This window comes from Rhinolophus sinicus, chromosome 5 (assembly GCF_057876585.1).
Source record: "Rhinolophus sinicus isolate RSI-liver-muscle chromosome 5, RSI-T2T, whole genome shotgun sequence".
Classification (NCBI taxonomy): Eukaryota; Metazoa; Chordata; class Mammalia; order Chiroptera; family Rhinolophidae; genus Rhinolophus; species Rhinolophus sinicus.
Genome location: NC_142505.1, coordinates 106440030 through 106458028, shown reverse-complemented (window position 1 = coordinate 106458028; position 17999 = coordinate 106440030). Strand labels below are relative to the sequence as shown.

The 17999-nt window shown below is 46.3% G+C and overlaps 1 long non-coding RNA gene across 2 annotated transcripts; it reads left to right on the top strand.

Annotated features, from left to right (window-relative positions):
* The first annotated feature begins 43 nt into the window (after positions 1-43).
* Positions 44-16069, top strand: LOC109452489 (uncharacterized). Of its 2 annotated transcripts, none has more exons than XR_016021383.1 (2): positions 44-290; positions 9651-16069. It is a non-coding gene; the product is annotated as an uncharacterized LOC109452489 (long non-coding RNA). The 2 variants fall into 2 exon arrangements; XR_016021382.1 differs by lacking the exon at positions 44-290 and adding an exon at positions 1345-9568.
* Positions 16070-17999: the final 1930 nt, after the last annotated feature.

The window sequence follows — 17999 nt, the reverse complement described above, 5'->3', positions numbered from 1 at the left end:
CGAAAACTTATCTCGAGAGACGCCCCTTCCGTCTGCGCCTCGCCCAGTGAGGCCAGGCGCCTGGAACCCGCTCCCCCACCCAGCGTGAGCGAGGCACGTCGCCATCTTTAGTATGGGCACAGGCCTCCTTGGCTGTTTATCTCCCTAAACTAGGCTTTGCAGGAGGAGCGTATGGGGACTCACGATAGAGAACGGATTCCGTGAGCACTAAGGAAAAGAGTCTAGGTGTTGGGTAACGGAGTGGCGACCCGAGAAACCGCGGATGAAGCGGACGACTGCCCACAGTAAAGGTGGGTCCCTAGGCGTCACGTGCTTTCGGCCGAGCTCCGCCCTAGAGGGCTCTGGAAGGGGAGGTGGGTCTTCCCAGCAGCTGGGCAGTGCTTAGAACTGCGTATGTTCTTGTCCTGAGTGTAGACCTCGCGCGGGACTCTCCCTTCACCTTCCATTCCACCAGCCCCTACTCCCCCAGCTTGGTTTAGGCTCCGATCTGGTGCGGCTTCCAAGGCACAAACATACAGCTGCCAGGCGCCCATGGCTGAGCCCTCATCTCTATCCTGGTCTAGTCCCCAATACACACTGTACCAGAAGGACATTTCCAAAACGAAAATCTTATTGTGGTCCTCGCCTGCTTAGATCTCGTCTATGGCTGCTTATTACGTCGCCTTAGTCTGGGTTCACGTGTTTCCACCCTGTGCGTAGTGTATCGTAACACCCATCTCCCTCCAAAGGGCCCACACCAAGCTGCTTCAAACATACTCTCAGTGCATTTTTACCTCCCTTTCCTCTCCTCTCCACTTGGAAAACTGTTAGTTTTAGGAATCAGTTCAGAAGCTACTAACGCTGTCTTCTGAATTCTCTCTTAGGGGCACCCATGGCCCTGTGTACATCTCATGCTTGTTTGTCACAATATATTGTAATGGTTGTGTATGTCTGCAGGACCTGTGCTCAACTGTGGGCTCTTGGAGGAGGGGACTTTGCAAGTAGGAGGCATCAATGAATGAGTGCTGAGGAAATGGATGAACAAACCTACCTCACTGAAGTTTTTCCTGAATGACAGTTCCCTTTCCAAATCCGAATTATTTCATTCCTTCCGCCACTTGGTTTGGAGCTCACACCTCAAATTTTCATCATTTGGGTTATTTGCTGCTCAAGGGCATGTCTTGCTCATCTCTGTACCCCACTATGACCACCATCAGGTCTAGGATAGTTAATGCCTTGCTCTCAGCTCAAGCTCTAAAGACGTTGAATAAGTGTTTTCCTTTAGTAGGAAATGGAAAACATCAGTAGAGCCAGAAGTGACTATGGAAGGATTGGGGGGGGCAGGGACAGAGAGAGAGAGAGAGGTCAAAGATCTTTAAGATTAACCTTATGAACAAAGGTGGCTTCTGTTTCATTTCTGTAGCCTTCCCTCAATGGCCCCAACTTCTGCTGCCTCAGTTTCCCAATCCTACTACACACCCATGTAGAATACCTGTTTGGGGCCTTCGTGATTTTATTGTTTCATTGTGTCATGGGCATGAGTCTTATCTCTGCAACTCTACTGCAAGTCCCTTGAGCATAGGGATTGGGTGTTACTCTGTTGTTTATTCCCCACAACTGGACATACCTTGAAACATAGCTGGTTCAGTCTGGTGTCATTTCCTCCAAATTGGTTTCCCTGACTGCCCCTCTCTCTAGCATCTTGTAGATTACTCTCTTTTAATTACTGCTGGTTGTCAGTGCTAGTTTCTAGAGCGCAAAAGTTGTATCTGATTTATCTTTGTGTCTCCAGTAGCCAGCAGAAGGTCTGGCATTGAGCAGAGTGAGGACATGTTTATTAAATGAACAAATGAGTGTTCATCGCCCCGTAGGTGGTTGAGAGCCTTCTGGAGCTACCAACTCTCAATGGCTAAAATGGCAGCGATAAGTTGGAGGAAAGAGGACTACCTTTAGAATCTACCAGCCTGAATTTGAATCCCAGCTCTGCCACTTCCTGTTGTGCAGCCCCAGGCATCACCTCTACAAGTCTCTGCTTCCTCATAGGTAAAATGTGAATGATATTTCCTCCCGCGCTAGGTTGGTAAATTACCTGAGATACATGAGAAGCGCTGGGCTCATAGGAGATTTTTTTAAGTGTCAGCTCCTTATTAATATATTAAGTGCAGAGAACTACTTCACGGATGTCTTTTGCCTGGAAGCAGCTGCAGGCATGAGTGAATCCAGGAACCTGTATTGGTTTGTAGAGGGAGGAGACACCCCTAAGCTATAGTCAGGGTGCTGCTAGGTCAGCCTGATCTTTTAAGGCTGTATCAAGCATGAGCAGTAGGTTTGGCTGGGCTGAAGCTAGGCTGACAAGTGTAGCTGTCAGGCTTCTGGTTAGGGACTAGAAGCATGGGAGAAGGAAGAGGAAAGCAATTCTCTTGGCTCAGTTGCCTACTCAGAAATCTTACCCAGCTCAGGGCTGCCCTCTTTGAAAACATTCTGGCCTCAGAAACTGTCCCAGGTAACCATGACAACAATTCAGCAGCTCCATTTAGGATCTCCAAACCCATCTACAGTTGCAGATGAGTGCTGGCTTGAACACTGCAGGCAGAAGAGAGCCCCTCCCATGAAGCATGCTCACTGGGAAGCTTTTGGGTTACAGAGAAAGCAATCTCTGCCCCAATATTAAGGTACTATCGGATTTTTCAAAAGGGAAAAAAAGAAAAAGGTCCTTCCCTATCTCGCAAGGGCTGACACACCTTCAGAGAACTTGTAGGTTGGTGAATGCATGGACCCTGCTGGCTACTGCCCAGCCCCCGCTGGGTTTTGAGGTCAACCACACCCCAAACCCAGAGCCTCCCAGGAAGCAGAGCCCTAATATCTCCTTCACTAGCCTGTCTTAAAGCTTGGCAGGTGATATAAATCTCACCCCATAATCACACAGCGTGAACTCTGCCCCACTCCAGCTATACTGTCCTCCACCACTGCCCTTGAAGCATACATCGTCAGCCTTTTCCCAACAGTACACACCCAAACTCTCAACAGGCCGGTCTGATGACTTTAGCAATCAGGGCCACCACCCAAGGCGGCCCAGGCTGTGGCTATGCAACTCCGCGCAGCACCACAGACCATGATGTGAAAGCCACGCCCCCTGGAGTTGTACAATGCACCAGCAGCCCTGCTTCAGTCATTACCACAAGACACAGAGGCACATGATGGAATGGACACCCATACCAAAAAAGCCACCAGATGCTACCAGAAATTACACGAGCACGTGCTCATCGCATGCAGGAATATTTAAAGCAATGGATCCTTTTAGAGTCTGTGGCCTAGGAGCTTTCTGTAATGGAACTGAAGGGCATGGTGTCCTTGGTGTTGTTTTGGGTACTGAGCTATATGAGAAGACAAGTCTGGGCAGGTATAAGGTCCAGTCCCCTAAGAGATTAACACGCAGCAGTGACTTTGCCCAGCAGCACTAATAAACATTCTAATGAAGCTGTGGAATATATATTTTACTGAAACTAAAGAAATAGAATAATGATATTCAAAGGCAGGTTCTGTGAAGATAGGGGAAAAGAGCAGAATTACTTTTGGAATACCCTCTTTTCCAAGAGTGCCTAGAAGCTCACTACCAAAAGGCAAGCTAGACAGAAACAAAACCAAGTCCCGAAAGCAGGTTTTATGAAACCCCACCTCTGTTTCAGTATTGGAAAGTGTGCGTGTTTACTTAGAAAGCACCATTGTTTTTTTTAACAGTTAATTGCCGGGTTACATTTTCTCTTTTTGTTAGTTGTTTCATACCCCACGCAAGCCCTGTGCATTTTAAACACTGTTTTCCACCTCCTTTCCCATTTAAGATATTATCATTAACATAAAGTCCATAGTTAACAAGCCACTGTGGTGGGGAGTGGTGAAGCCAGTTCCTCCAATGCAGTGTTACCAAATAAATGCTTTGGAAAGGTCCAGGGCACAAATATGCTTCACTTGAAATCGCTGTATCCTGGCAAAGATTCAGGTGAGCTGACACGGGGGTTGGCCTTCCTGTGACATGTGTCACGGGGTGTGACTTGGATTCTTTTGTGCTGCCAGCCACCTACGTGGACGGGCTGCTGTCCTAGATGACCCCTTGCTGTTTTGATTGGACACACTTCACTTCCCTGTATCAAAACCCTGGCCATGCTGCCAAACAGCTGCCATCTCACACCCTGTGGCTAGGCCGGAGGATTGTCACCTGCGATGCTGGAAAAAGAATAACTTTTCAGAGCTTGCAGGGAAGCTGCAGGGTCCAGAGGCCAGAGAGCTGGGAGTCAGAGACCAAACCTGTGGCCCCAACATAGCCACCAACTCACAGGCACTGGTCCAGTTTGTCTGAATTTCCTTTCGGCCAGAGTGTCATTTCAGTACTAACCCTTAAGCAATAAATGTTCAAAGAAAGTCATTATATTAAAACAAACAACACTAAAGATGGTCCTTTCTTTACATGTCCAAATTGCCTGCTCCTTATTCTTGGAGTATATATATTACTAAAGGAAACCTGTAAGAGTTGATTCATAAGCATCCAACCTCAGACTTCCGTGTGCATTAGTCCCCACAGGAGCCCAACAAATGCAGATTCCCAGGCCCTGCCCCCAAGAATCCTGATTTCGCTTTCTCACAGTCTTTTCGAATAAAGTTATACGATACAAGAGATTTTCTGATAATAATAAAGAGCACAGAAAAGCCAGAATAAGAAGCTAAAAAAAGTTCCTTTCTCTCATAAAAGAAGGTTGGGAGAGTCAATATACGAGTAGGGCTGGTAGGCTACTTTCAAACGTCATCAGAAACCAGGCTCCTTCTATCTCCTCTTTTTCCCACCACAGAATGTAACTTCTACCTTTTGATCTAAGATAGCTGATCAAGCTCCAACCCTCACGTCTGCGTTCTAGATGGAAAGCAGGAGGAAAAGACAGAGGAGGACATAACTCTTCTCTGAGAAAAGTTTTCAGCTGACGTCCACATCTCTTTCATTGTCCTCCCATTGGCCAGAACTTGGCCATGCGGCCACACCTAATGGCAAAGAGGTTGGGAGTATGGTCTTTATTTCACGTTCAAGTACTCAGTTAAAAGCTGATATTTTATTACCCAAGAAGAAAAGGGGAGGTGGGTATGGGGGATTGGGCACTTCGTCCCAGATTGGGTTCTTGACTTACCTGAGGTCTTATAGCCAAATCAATGCTCTCATTTTGCAGCTGAGGAAACTGAGGTCCAGGGAAGGGCTTTGTCTAAAACAACTCCGTTATGTTGCCTAGGTATCTGGATTCAGAACTCTTTCCTCTACCCAGTGGTCCTCAAATTTGGGCACTCATCAGAATTACCTGGGGGGCTAGTTGAAACAAACCAAAATTCCTGATTGAGTAGGTATGGGATAGAGCCAAGAACTTGCAACTCTAACAAACTTTCCAGTGAGGCTGATGATGCTGGTTTGATGAATACACTTTGAGAGCCAGTGGTCCACAGGCCACTCCATCTGGGTTTTAACAAGGGACCTGCAATTCAGTGTGGCCGACTGAACCCATCAGCTGCCTCCCAGCCCAAGTCCGCTTTCCACATTCTCTAGTTCACCCATTGGTGCCATGATTCATTCTCTCAGGTGCCTAAGCCAAACGTGGGAGTCATCCTAAACTCCTCCCTCTCCTTCTCCATCCTCTTATAATTGGACCCCAGGTTTTCTTCATATTCTTTCCTCAGTATCTCCTCTTTCTCTCCATCTCTGCTTTGGTTCAAGCCTGATCCTTTCTCATCTGGATTTTTTGGCAAAAGCCATCTTCAGGCTTACTATCTGGCCGTGCTCACCAAATCTTTCTAAATAGAGAGTCTAATTACATTAATCCACTGCTTAAATACCATCAGTGGCTTTAAACACATTTAAAACAATGGAAACTAAAGAATAATGGCACTGAATTTCTCCTAGATCCTGTATGTATATCAAAGGCCCTACCTCTGAGACCTTTCTTTCCCTTTGTTAAAAAGGAAGATGAATACAGTTAGAGAGGTGCTAAGGACTTACCAGCCCAATCTGGAAAGGTTTTCTTCATGTAGTTAGAAGGAGTGAAAGAGAATGGAAAAGCAACTGCATTTCTCAATGTGTGATTCAAAATGTCGTGTCCCGTCGGTGTGCCACCTGCCGTCATCGAAGGTCCACGACCAGGAGAGGATGCTGGTGGGGTACGAGAAGCACTGCCAGCCTCCTGAACATGGCATGCTATGCACCGGACCTGACACCTGCATGACATTTCAGCATCATCTCTTGCAACTCTGGAGAGCACTGCTCCAAGCACCCTGAAACGCTTGTGGTTCCATGGACTTTCAATCAGCCATGAATACTATTTACTGCAAGTTACCCGAATGGGTGCATAAGAGTGACTTACACAGTCAGGGGTTAATTTTCTCAGACATTAAGAAGTCTGGAGGTGGGCGGTCGCTGGTGCTGGCTGGTCAGCAATGTCAGGCCCTGGGTTGGGACCTCTGCACATTCTCAGCCTTCCCTTCAGGGTCTTAAGGTACCCGTCATGGCCCTAGTCCTCTCACAGCGCATTCAGAAGCAAGAAGCCGAGGGCTTCAAAGAGCTGAGAGTCTCTGATCGTGAGCTTTCTGTGATCAGGGAGGAAAAGTCTTTCTCGAGGGCCCCCAGCACACTTCCTCTTATATTTTTTTTGGTCAGAACTGAGTCACCTGCCTGGATCTAGACCACCTTCCTTGAGACCAAAGGACCCCAACATGAAACGTAAAACAAAACCAGATTCTGCTCACAAAGGAGAACGGAAAGTCTTTGGAGGAGATGGCAAGCGTCTCCCGCGCCCCCCACACAATTTCCTTAGGCCTTTCCATGTGTGTCAGGCTGCCAAGAGCACTGACTTGCTTTGCTAGAGGAACTCCCACTCGAGGACCCTCGCCGGCCTTCCCTAAGCCCCAGCAGAGGTGGGTGTCTTCTCCTAGGTTGGCAGAGACACTTGGCCACGTAATTGACTATTATGTAATTGACTCTTCCGATCCCATTAGAGTTGCTCCTCCATGTCAGGCACTCTTTTCTTTGTCTTTTGTATCCCCTGAACCCAGCAGTATGTCCGGCACATAGTAGGCCTTTAAAGAGCATTTGTCAAATTATTGTTGAATTAATCCATGTTTTCTTTATATACAAGTCACAAAGTTCAAAAGTAATAAATGTTAGGTTGAATTTAGCTAACAAGCGTACTTTGGAAAGTCTTACAAAGAGTTCAGTAGGTTTTATTGTTGCTGTTTTGTGTTGCTTGGGGGGAAATACAGCAATCTCCTGATAACGTACATCAAATTACTAGTGGCAGAAAACTTCTACCGTGCTGTTGATCTGCTGGCAAATCGGACACTGTGAATCCTGGAGAGCGGTTTTATAAACCACTGCAATCTCGTGTAAAACACATTAAACAGGGAAAGAGCTTCATTTGGCCGAGTCATCTCAGATCCAGTTCTATGGCTGCATTAAGCCAGTCTTTACTAATACACCCTTGGTGTTAAACAGCTTCTTAATGAAGTGGATTGCCTGGAAGCCATTGGCTAGTGCCACACACACGCACACACACACGCACACACACATCACCGCCCAAAAACAACTGCAGAGGCCGTAATTATATAATATTAATGAGCAACATTACATACAATTGGATGTGCCAGTTTCTAATGTAGCCGAGTTGATTCTCGGTAATGGGTTTCTTGAAATGACCTGGCCCCCACAGAAGTACCGTCAGGTTCAACAGCCCATGTAAAGTATAATAAACGCATAAATAATTTAGCAAGGGAAATAGGTAGCGTTATGGCCACACTTCTGTGCTGCTGTTATTTAAAAGCCTGGCAGCTTGGCAGTTAGAAACCACTATGGCCAGGGGTGTTGTAATTCACCATTTGCTCGGACTCGAAATGAGGCAGAGGAGAGCTCCAGGCCCCCAGCTCATTTTTTATTTAGAGGCAATTTTTTAAAATCCATTTGGCCATTTAAGTTTCAAAAATAGAAAGAGGAAAAAGAAATAAACACGCTTCAAATTTGGAAGTTTAGAGGCTGGAGTTCTTGTTAAGCAGGTCTGGGATGCATTTTTTAAACAACATCCTACAAACTTGTAAACGCATGGTAAGAGTTTATAAATTAGTTTCATTGTGTGTGTGTGTGTGTGTGTGTGTGTGTGTGTGTGTGTCTGTGTGTTTTTTTTTAATCCATAATATGGTGGTTTATGAGGCATCAATTCTAGTCTTTTTTTTTAATATACTCAGACACATCATTTTGCTGTGTTGTTGTATTTCCTATCTTATTTATTATTCACCTAACATCATCTGTAAATGGACTCGACTTTTTAGACTTTAACTCAATAAGTTTAAAAGAAAAATTTTGTATCACCGATGTAAATAGAAAAATCAATATGTCGTGCCATAAAACACATGCTGTCATTAATTTTTTTTCCTAACACACACTGAGATAAATACATATTGAGTCAAACAAATGCCGAGTAATTAAAATAAGAGCTCCTCTGCGTACTATATACAAGCGTCTCAAGGAGTGTCCGTGGCACTTTTAAGGAAGCACTGGCTTACTGGTTAAGAACACAGATCTTGCAAACCAGGCAGGATTGCTTCAAGTCCCACCTCTGCCATTGGCCCGCTGGATGACTCAGCAGCAGGACTTTTTGTCTCTCTGAAAAATGGGGTAAAAATTGTTGCATCTGAAAAATGGGGATAAAAATTGTTGAGCAGTTAGTTGAGCAGATTCTATGAGGTAATATACGTAAAGTTCTTCACGCAGAGCCTAACTTACAGCGAATATCCAAGAAATGTCAGCTATGATTATTATTAACTTGTGATTGCGGAGATGCGGGCCATCAAAGAGAACCCACCAGCAATGAATTCAGTTCAGAACAAACGAAATGTACTAGGCATCTACCAAATGGCAGGTTCTGTGTTAGGCCCTGGGGACACGGAGATAATTCTTGAAGTGACCGACATGTAAAGAGCTAATGACAGCAGCATACGGGCAGTGCAATGACAGGTATGTGCCGAGGTTATCATGGCTAAAGGAGGACATGAGGGAAAGCAGCATCCGGGAAGAAAATGTTCACAGCCAAACATCAGGCCTTTTCTGATGGCATGTGAGGACACACACCAGTACTGGAAGGTACCAACTAAACTGGATTTCTGCTGGGAAACAGAAGATGCATGAAATTCAAACACATATACAACAATGGAGACATCTCATCATCAATTGATGGGCTTAACAACATTAATGAATTGGGGAATATCATTTTCAAAACCAAATAGTGGTGAAGCAACATGGAAAAGGAATTTTCATTTCCTCTCCTTCCACACAGGTCACAGGTGGTGCACAGATACTTTAGGTTTGAACTGCAGAGCAAGTTACCTTCTTAAAAAATTATTTGCCAACATGTAAAAATCATACAGTTTCATAACAAAACCCAGACTTGTGGCTTCTCTTCCAAGAGTGGAAGATGTGGCCACCCGGAAAAGCCGCTGCTGTCGTAAGATGCGGCATTCATTCTCCAGGGCACCAGAGTCCCTCCCTGCCCAGAATAAGTGCTGCCTTAAGACCCAGGTAAGGGGGGACGTCCCGCCTGCCGTTGGCCCCACCTTAGAGGCCCCACTCCAAATGTACCCTTCCCTACTTCCCTATGCAGCCACGAGTCCGTGGAGGGGGAGGCAGGGAAAGAAGCTTGGCTGTGTCCACGCACCTGCACAAAACCCCTTGCTGTGCGAGCCGCAGTCAGGCCTGAGAAGAGAAGCAGAGTAGACGCTGTGTGTTGGGGAGAGGCAACCAAGGTCATCTTCTTCAGGTAAGGACATCTGAGGAGTGTTTGAGAATTCGAGCTTCGAACTTGGCCTTCCAGGCCATTATAAAGGCTTATTTGTCAAGGTAGGAGACTAGAGAGTACTTCGATTTATTAACTCGATTTATCACGTGTGAATATTTAGACGTGGTAAATGAACTTCCATTTATACTCCTTCCCTGGGCCTGCACATGTCAGCAAAGACTAGGAGCCGGCCCGCGGGTGGGTTTCACCCCTTTCTCCTCGCCGCCTGGTCTCCATTAGTACGTGGATTTGTGGCTTCCACTAGACTGAGGGTTGTGTGAGGGTACCTGACGTTCCCCACTGTGTTCCCGGCCCCTATACAGTCCTTCGCACCTCCCAGGGCCCCCAATTAATATTGAACTAGTGACTATGTAATCTGAGAGTTCATATTTCTGGTTAGCCCTCTTGGAATGGTTTTCTCCTGTCGTATATGTACACACATCACAGACGATTTTCAGAATTTTTCTTAGAAACTTCATTAATGGCTAGACTTTTTTTGGTTATTTCTAGCTTTCCTATTTAAAATGAATTTATGTACATGGTGAAATAATCTGAAAGGTTTAAAAAAAGTAAAAAGAAGATCAGAACATCACCCATCACGCTAAGGCCCCTAGTGCCACAATTTGGAACATTTTGATACATTGAGTTCCAGTCTTGTTTTCATACATTTCTTTTCAGAGCTGAGACCCTACCCAGAGGTTGATGATGAGAAGCTGCCATAGACCAACGGTTTGAGCGGTGTTCTCCCTCCTGTTTGTTATTCTCTGTGATGCATTTTAAAAGCCAAATTGCTTCAGAATCTTCTAGATTCCATGGAGAAAGACTGAAGTGAGGAGTGTCACAAACACTTTCCAGAGAGGTGGATGACGTGGTTCTCAACTTTTGTGTGCGTGAGAGTTTATCATTGACTGTTTTATTATTTTTTTGTTTCTCATTTTGAGCAACACCATGACTACCATCAAGGATCAATTATCAGCCACCTAATTTCGTACAGCCGTTTTCTGGTAAGCTCTGTATGAAGCACTCGGCATACACTTTGCTCCTTCTCTCTCAAAGCTGACAGACTGCCATTCATTCATGCTTGTCGTTTGGTCAGCAGTCCACAAACATTGATCAGGTGACACCCCAAAGCCAGGCACCATTGAAGCCCCGAGACTATCCAGTGAAATGGGGGAGAGACGGCGAAATTCCAAATTGCAATAAGCATGACAAGACAATACCTAAGGGTGCCATGGGGACACAGAAGAGAGGCTTTCTTATTCAGCCTGGGCTCCAGGGAGGCCTTCCAAGAAGAGGCGATATTTGAGCGCTGTCTAGAAAGCTGAGCTGGGAGTTGGCAGGTGGGGAAAGGAATCAGGTGTCGGGTTGAGGCCCCTGGAGGGTGTGGCTGGTAAAGAGGAGAGCACCTAACCCACATTCATCGACTGTGGACTACGGATCCAGGACCGTGCTGGGTCCTCAGGAGACAGACATGGGCGGGCTAATGAATGAATACATGCACAGGACTTTGGGTGACATCCTACCTAACAGGACACTTCAGAACCACATCCTGATAATTGAGCTTAAATCCAAGGCAGTCTAGAATATCCCTAATAAAAGTCATTCAAATTGTCCTCTACGATTTGGCCGTTATCTATTAAAATTAAAAATGTGGATGTCCCATGACCCAGAACTTCTATTTCTTGATTTCTACTGTAGAAAAAAGAAACTTGTTCAAACCACTTGCTTGTGTAAAAAGGTGTGCACGCAGCACTATTTGCAAAAGGGAAAAAAATTGGGATCAACCCAAATATTGATGCACAGATGAAGGGCTGTCAAAACTAGGCTATAGCTATCCCACAGAAATGCATGGCAAGTTAGAAAGAGGTAAATTTATATATACACAAGACAGACAGCTGAAGGAAAAGAAACAAGTCACATAATGTACATGCCATATGCTATCATTCATGTAAAAAAAGCTACACACAAAAATAACATGTTTTCTATAGTTACAGAGATATGTAAGTTTTTGTTACAGTTCATACTTGTAGATATACATTTGATGTACTCATAAGTACACAGAGAACCAATTAAATGCATTGAGGGAAGACTTTTGCTGAACTGAAAAGCTACCTCTGAGGGAAGGGTTCAGAGACTGGAGGAGGTGGTTAAAAGAAATGTAGGCCTTACCTTTTAAAATTTTGTGCAAGGAGCATGTGTTCTGTGAATTGTTTTTGCAATGAAAGATTAATTAAAGCAATGAAAATGTTCTAATTTTCAGGGTAAATCAGGACCACCGATTTAGAAACAAATTGAGCGATGTAAAACAAGACGTTAAAATGTTCCTACCCTGTGACCCAATAGTTTTCCTTTTAGGAGTCCATCCAACAGAAATAAACCCAGAGAGAGGCAGAGATTTTCATATGAAGCTGTTCATTGAGGTATTGTTCATCATTGTGAAAAAACTGAAGAGGCATCTGAAATGTTCAATAATGGGTGAAAGCTTCAATGGTAAGTTTACGTAATGGAATGCTGGGTAGCCATGGAAAACTGGCTGCTGATGAATTTCTATTGACTTGTAAAAATGTTCACAAACTAGTATTGTCAGAATATAAAAATGTGAGGGTAGTAAGATCCCATATATGATATAAGCACAAATTCACATACCCAAGGCCCGTGGGGGTGGGGTAGGAGACCCAGGGGAGCATCATGTTCAGCTAAGGTCTCAGTTTTAGACTTTTGACACGATCTCTAAATACAGTTATGCCAATCACCGCAGGGATGCCCTGAATGGGTCCACACAGTCACAGATATACGCTTGCCGTTTATCACGTGACTCTGATTGCTGCATGTAAACATTTAATACACAGTACTTTTGTTTTTTCCATCCTGCTTTAGAGTCACTTCAGCTGGAGGAAGCCCAGGTGGCCCCCATTTGGTCTGAGGACCCATTCTACCACAGGCACAAAGGGTCAAAGGGGATACCCCAAGTGGGAGTGTGCATGCCAGTGGTCTCTTGGTGGCGGGAGTCTAGATTTTTTAAATGGATAGTTTTCTCCTTTTCTACATTTTCTACAATGAGCATGTATGTTTTCATAATTTAAAAATATTAATAGCTCCTAGAGCAAAATTAAAATTAAAAAAAAAAACACACAAAAAACAAAACAAAACAAAAAAAACCAGCAGAGGGAATATCTTCCTTTAAGACACAAAAGCGAGCCAGGCTCTGGAATGTGCCACAGAATGGCCCCAGGCAGAGGCCTCGGCAGGCTGGCACCAGGGCTGGACAGAAAGAATGCAGCTGGACCCTGCCCCAGTGTACACCGGGAAGGGCAGTGCTGACTCCTGCCCCTGCCCCTCCCCACACGGCTAGGTGAGGCCAGAGCAGTTCTGCAGGCCAGAGTAGCAAGCTGATTGTGGTTCAAAGCCGCCTGATCGTTGGAGGGGTTGGGGAGAGAATCCAAGTTCTGGCTAAGCCAGGTGAACCTGGGGCCCTGGTTCTAGATCTGGGTTAGAGAGAGCAAGAAGGAGCCACTCATTTGCAGGGACAAATGGGATATGCAGGTCGACTTGATAAATAAATCCCTTTATCAGGGGACTTCAGAACAGAGGATTTATTTGTGTGGCAGACAAGCTGCACGAGGGATGGCAGGTGCAATAGGGTGAGAGAAGAGAAGAAGCAGTAGATTACAGAGGAATCTTCTATTGATGGGTTTGGGCCCAACTCTTGACAGGTTCCGTGTGTGTGTGTGTGTGTGTGTGTGTGTGTGTGTGTGTGTGTCTTAGAGCCAACAAAAATGAACACTCCTTCCCAGCCCCCTCCACCTCTGTGCCTTAAGCTTTTTCTTCCCACTAAGAAAGCGGGTGGAATTGGTTCTATCCACAGAACAAACACCAGGCGTCCAGTTTTCCCTGCTGTGAGGAAATCGCTCCTGCCCCTTCACCCAAGGAGCACGGGCACTGATGGGTCAAGGAGCAGAGTGTCTAGTGGAGAACAGCTGGGGCCGGGGCATCAACACCCTCATTACAGGAAGCCGCTGCTATTTCCAGCCTCCATTCAGTGAAAGCAGATCATTACAAACACAGCGCGTCTTTGCATATTAACTAAATAAAATAATAATATTTTCTCTCCTTTCATGAGCTATACTGATAAATCCCAATTTATGAATGAAAGATGCCGATTAGTTAGTTAAAAAATGGAAGCTGGAGATTTAATGAATGCATGCAAATAGGTCTTCCCAAGTCCTCAGCACCTGAGTCTTTTAAAGAAAAATATTCATAAGATGCATTCATGAGAGACAAACGATGAAGCAGCCTGATTTTAGTTTTCTTTCTTTCTTGCTGCGTGGGGTGAAATTTGGATGTGATTTTGTGCCTGTCAGTCTGGGTCACTTTAGAAATAAGGATGCAAACAATGGCTGTTATACTCAGTTGAGTTTTGCTGTTCAGATTGTCAAGAGAAAAAGTCTCAGCTGAGAAACTCCTTCTTGCCCTGGCCAGGACCTTCCAACTTTGTATGGAGCCTTCATTTCTGGGACCCAAAGGTTAACCACAGAAAGAAGGGGCAGTGGAGAACCAGGAAGTTGCATCCGCAAGACCAGAGTGGGACCTATTAGATTTTCATTGTGTTCCCATCACTGGGAAACCAATACTGGGTATTGGATAATATCTGGGTGCTTTGGCCACTGAGCATCAGAAGTTTCTAGACACTTCAAGGACAAAGGTGAATAACGATGACCGCCAGGGGCCTTGAACCCACAGGCTAGCTGACCATTCCTGACGTGGGAGGCTGTCCACAGCTCAGTTGCACTGTACTGGGGCCTTAAATCCTACAGCTTGTTCTGTGTTGTATATCGTAAAAGCCACCCTCGAAAATGCCTTCACTCGCCTGTCTGATGTGAGTGGTACAGTAAAATGGCTTAGCTTCCATTGTTGGACCAGGTCACTGTTTCTTTGACTGAGCCTCATAATAAGTACAGGCTTGCAGCTGGGGACCTTGTTGTGTGGAAATCACATGCAACACACTGAGATGCTGTGGCCACGAGAGGCCGTGGGAACAGAGACGAGAGCAGGGAACCGCAGGGCCACAGCTCTGCCCCGCAGCCACGCCAAGGTGCGGGCTACTGAGCATTCTGATGAGAAGAATGGCCCAGGCCCTTACAATGTCCTTGTTTTCCAGGTGTGTGTAGTAGAATTCACATAGTTAAACAGTCCTAGTTCCCTCTGCGGCATGGGTTAGGGGATGGACTCGGTGTCAGACAGACCTGGCTGTCCAAACTGTTACCTTATTTCTCTGAGCTCCCATGTGTGTATCTGTGACTTTGGGGTATAGAACACTTACTATGTGTTAGGGACTTTTTATAAAGATCTCTCTTCTAGTCTTGGCAATTCACCTACTGCTGACAAGGAAGCAGGAGCAATAGTCTGTGTGAAGGCCTGGCACATACAGAGTCGACGCCAACAAACGGGCGTCTTACTGCCATGTTGCTGCCCATCAGCCTCATCTCCATGACTCCCCGTCATTCATTCAACAAACGTCTGCTGACCACCGTGCGTCTCGAAGGTATCAGAGACAGAGAGGCCCCAAGAGTTCCCCTAGTAGACGCCCTCCTGCCCCTCTGCCTCTAGTGCTCCCTCGACCCGGAGTCACGCCCCACCCCGGAAGTTTGTCTGCCTAGCGAACACACCCTCACGACTCCCACATCGCCTCCTCCGTGAAGCTCTGTCATCCACCACGAGCTGACATTCACCCAATTCCACGTGGAGGCTGGGATCTGTTCTGATGGGTCAGGCAGCCATTCGTCCTGATCCGTCAGTCAGTGGTGAACTATCTTGAAGGTCCCCTATAATCTCTCCTGTCCCCGCCCCACTGTGTGGTCTCCCAGCACTGTGTGTGCCTCCATCTTTACTCTGTTATCCTAGATTTCCCCTGTTGCTTTTCCTCTCCCGTCTCCCTACCTGATTGGGAGCCCTGGCAGGCAGGTTGGATTATCACTGAGCTCTGCAGCTAGCCCAGGACTAGCCACTAGTAGGGGTCAGTAATGGTGGGAGAGGGGGACAGAGAGAGGAAGATGGGTAGAAGGTGAGAAACATGGCGGGAAAGGGAGCTGGTGTATTTTTGGCCCATGTGCTAAACACCATGAAGCAGTGGCCACAGGCCATAAAGCTGTCTGGATAGACACCTCCCCCAGTCACCTGCCCCAAAAACTCTGGCACAGAATTCCCTACCTTTCCTATTAAAAACTTCAGCTCATATGCAAATTGTATGTAAGTGTTGATTATGATCTGGGTTGCATTTAGAAAGAAAAACAAATCTTTCGCCCTGGCCTGTGTCTGTTTCATTGTCCGACCCTTTGAGGCTCGGCTCTGTGAGTGTCCGTGCCAGTGTGTGTGGCTGAGAATGGGTGCTTTATGTGCAAAGGAAGCAAGGCTTTTCTTTGGCTGGTTCTCCGAACCCAGCTGCCAGGCACAGGGCTGGCCGCCGCGATCTGCTTCAAGGAAGCCTCCAGCCTGTACTGAGGAGGCCGCTGCCTTTCCAGGCAGGCCTCGAGGACATCCTTTGAATCAGGAGTGCCCTGGGCCCCGGAAGGCCCCCTGCCCTAGTGCCAGGCAGTACGAAGCAAGGGCAGCGGTGTGCTGCAGTGAAAAGGAGTCAGGCTCAAATCTGGCTCTTAATTTCCAGCCGTGTGATCTTGGGCCAGCTTCTTGACCTTTCTGTGCCTGTTTCTTCATCGGACAAATGGGGAGAACAGATTCACCACCTCAGTAGCAAGCTGTGAGGAGTAGGTGGGATAAGGCTCTTGATCACATTTTATGAATGGGAAGGTTCAATGCACATGTTGATTTGCTACTAATGGGACTGGAAGCTAAAGCTGAAGTGTTAGTGGAGGCACCAAAGTAGGATAGCTGCTGCATTCCACGGATGGGCAATGCCAGCAAAGTGCAGAATTTACAAAAGAAAAAGCCAAAAATCCATCGCACACTTCTCGAAGCTCTTCACCACTTGGGACAGTAGAAAAGAGTTGGGTTGTTGAAATTTAGGGAAGATTCTGTGATGTCTTCTTCAGAAAAGGCACTTGGACCTTCCCCCTCATGCCCTAAGTTATCTGGACTCTCAAACAGCTTGTTCTGTGTGCCCTGCCACTCGAGGATGGTGGCTCTGGGCTGACTCATGCCCAAGGAAGCTACAGTGATTGGTGGCCGCAATGGAGGGGAAGTGGGGACATGGCCCTATGATGGCAGGTCAGAGGTACGGGAGACAGGAGTTGTAATCATAGGTGGTCCAGTAGGGACGTGTCCAGAAAACCTGGCTGCAAAACTGTCAACTTCAAACATCCGTGAGACTCAGAGAGCGCAAAGCCAGTCTTTGATAGGACCAAGCATCTGAGAACTTTCCCATCCTGCTTCCCTTCCTTCTCCATATCTGTGTAATCCTTGCGGGGACCAGAAATTAGGCTAGCAAGCTAGTAAGGAGCAGATCCAGCAAACCCACAGGTTTCTGCTGGCAGCAGGCTCTCGTGGGAAGAGGGGATAAAAGGCAAGTAATGAATTGAGGCGGTGTCCCTGACGTAAAGTGACCACGGGATCTTCCATTACCTAACAGTGACTAGAAAATTCATATTCTCATTCTGGATCAAGGAACAGGTTGCACACGATGAATAGGTTTACAGGGAAATGGGAGACAAACATTAAGGTGCTTTTATAAGAATCCTCTTTGTTCCCTGTATCGGATACATCACTATTACTGATCTTGCATTAACCATGTGCAAAGTACTTTATATATTCAAAATAATCCACAGAGGTGCGTGCCAGGATAATTCCCACTTTGCAAAGGAAGAAACTGAGGTTCAGAACAGTTAGACAACCTGCCACAGGTTGCAGGATGGGTGGGAAGGGTGCCAGGCCTGGAAGCCAGGCTCCAGAGCCCACGCCACCTTCCCATCTCGCAGACTCAGTGGGCAGATCAGACAAGGGCTAACGTTGTCCCTCACGCCTCCAAGTGCACTTGGCTAAAAATACTTCAAGAGCGTAGAGGAATTTTCACCAGTCCCCTGGGGGAAGGACTTCAGGGAGACATGCTGTTTTGGTAAGAATGACTTGGTTTTAAATATCAAGGCCCACTCAAGCTAGCTGAAGGAGAAAGGAGGGGAACATTCTCATAAGGGTCCGGGGAAGCATTCGGGAAGCCTGTCCGGA